Source organism: Aplysia californica, unplaced genomic scaffold (assembly GCF_000002075.1).
Source record: "Aplysia californica isolate F4 #8 unplaced genomic scaffold, AplCal3.0 scaffold00661, whole genome shotgun sequence".
NCBI lineage: Eukaryota > Metazoa > Mollusca > Gastropoda > Aplysiida > Aplysiidae > Aplysia > Aplysia californica.
This window is the reverse complement of record NW_004797931.1, coordinates 124,498-126,978: the sequence shown is the minus strand read 5'-3', so window position 1 is coordinate 126,978 and position 2,481 is coordinate 124,498.

Sequence of the window (2,481 nt, the reverse complement as noted above, 5' to 3'; positions counted from 1 at the left end):
AGAGAGAGAGAGAGAGAGAGAGAAAGAGAGAGACAAACAGACAGACAGACACGCAGAAGAACAAACAGACAAAGACATATATCTCTACATTCACATACAGAGAGAATCAGGACAAAAAAGACAAACAGACAGACCGACAGAGTAATGGACAGAAAACAATGGAGGAAGAAAGAGATGTAAGAACTGGTTATATGAACAGAATCGGTGTTACGCCCTTTTACTACTTGCCTTTTTGCACTTGTTGCTTTGCAAAGAAAGCATTTCTGTGATATGTGTAGTGCACAATAAACAAACGTTTATATGGAAATGAGTTGTTTTTCTTCTTTTCTGTCTTATTGTTTAAATAAACAGTTGAATGTCTTACTGGCAGCTTATCACGTAATGCCTTTCTTCACAAAAAATGACACCTCTCTTCCAACGATGATGAATATTCATGCGATTGCGTTCAGCTTCTTACCATTTCTGTTTCTTTGTACGGTCTTCCCTCTCTCCAGTATTTTTTTGCACGCTCTCTACTCTCTCTCTCTCTTTCTCTCTCTCTCTCTCTCTCTCTCTCTCTCTCTCTCTCTCTCTCTCTCTCTCTCTCTCTCTCCCTCTGTTTCTCTCTCTCTGTCCTCTCCTTACCCTTTTTTTGTCTCATTGGGCAACAGTGTTCTTATGTTGCTGTTGCTTTAAAACATACCAATCTGATACTCTGTTGTTGTTGTTGTTGCTCTTGTTGCTGCTGCTGTTGTTGTTGTTATTGCTGTTATTGTTGTCGTCGTTGTTTTGTTGTTTTGTTGTTATGTAATTGTTGTTATCGATCCTGCAACAGTTAGGCTCTCGCCTTCAGTAGAATGCCATGCAGCGTTAAGTGCAGTTTTCTACAGTTGCTGTACTGTTCCATAGAGTGCATTGCTAATGTTAAGCCACACACATAAAATCAAGTACTTTCAATAATGTCAGCCATTTAGCCTTCTGTGATTTTCTCTGACATTCTGTATCCTTTATTCCATTCTTAGTTTTTCTAAGGTAAAATATTGATTTTACTACACTTCAACAGAGTACAACAAGTTAGATAGAGGGAACATCAGTTATACCAATCTATTCATTATTTCATCCATATATCTATCTGTTTGTCTATCTATCTATCTATCTATCTATCTATCTATCTATCTATCTATCTATCTATCTACATGTCACATGTTCCAAATGAATTGGTGGACTTAAATTTATAACTGATACAAAAGCAAAAAGACTCAAATGACAAAGAAAACTTGCCCAACACATAGATCTATTCTGGAATTAGTTGTCAGTCTTAAGACATCGATCTGCAAGTGACGTCACAATGACACTTTCAAGGGAAATTTTTAGGCTCTTTGACTTTCACTTTAAAACAGAACAGGTGAATGCCATTCTCACAAACGCGATGTGCCATCCCCGACAGCCAAGGTTGACAGTGATAAATGGGGGTGAAGTAACCCGCCCCCTCAATTATCTAAATCGTGCGAGAAAATTACAATCAATCTGTTGCACCAGAGTGTTGTCCGTTAACATGCAAATAGAGCAGGGCGTAACTGCACCCGTAGAGTGATACAGGTGGGCTGGAATCATTTCCCGTAGTTTTATGGCGACCGTGCTCTACAAGTTTAACACCTCCACCTTTTTTTTAAACCGCTGGGGTTCCACGCCAATATGGCAAAGGTTACAGAAGACATTCAATCCTTTGAATGTTTACGTTCAAATGTGATTAAAAGTTGGAGGCGTTGGGCCCTATTCTGACAGAGTATGTGGGTGAAGTCTCGCTTGCCTCAGATCTGCACTGGTTCAGTTATAATATAGCCTTGCACAGTGTTATGATAGAAATGTTAATACCATCTTTGAATATACACAGACTATTTTTAGCAAGGGACGCTTAAAACAATCAAAAGCAAATCTATCTATCTATCTATCTATCTATCTATCTATCTATCTATCTATCTATCTATCTATCTATCTATCTATCTATCTACATAAATATATATCTATCTATCTATCCATCTTTCTCTCTCTCTATATATATATCTCTCTATCTATCTATCTATCAATCTCTCTCTCTATCTTTCTCTCTATCTCTCTCTCTCTATCTATCTTTCTATCTATCTATCTATCTATCTATCTATCTATCTATCTACCTATCTATCTATCTGCAACGAACATAATATGGATTCCCCCAAACGCCGGGGTTTCTGGCGATTAACCAGCCCAAAGTGGAAGTATGTTGGCCGATCGGATATCGATTTCCGAAGCGTCTGTCCATAGACTCGACTAACGGGCTAAGCGAGAATACCGGAGAGTACGTTATTATTGTTATTTCAATATTCTGAATGCATTATGAGGCATACGATGGCTGTAAAAGGGCTAGTCATGCGTAGCCAAGCGCTGTGTTGTAATAACGAAACCATAATGGAAACCCCCAGTATAGAGAGATGAGAGTGTTATTGGTCTTTTAGCGTTGGTGCG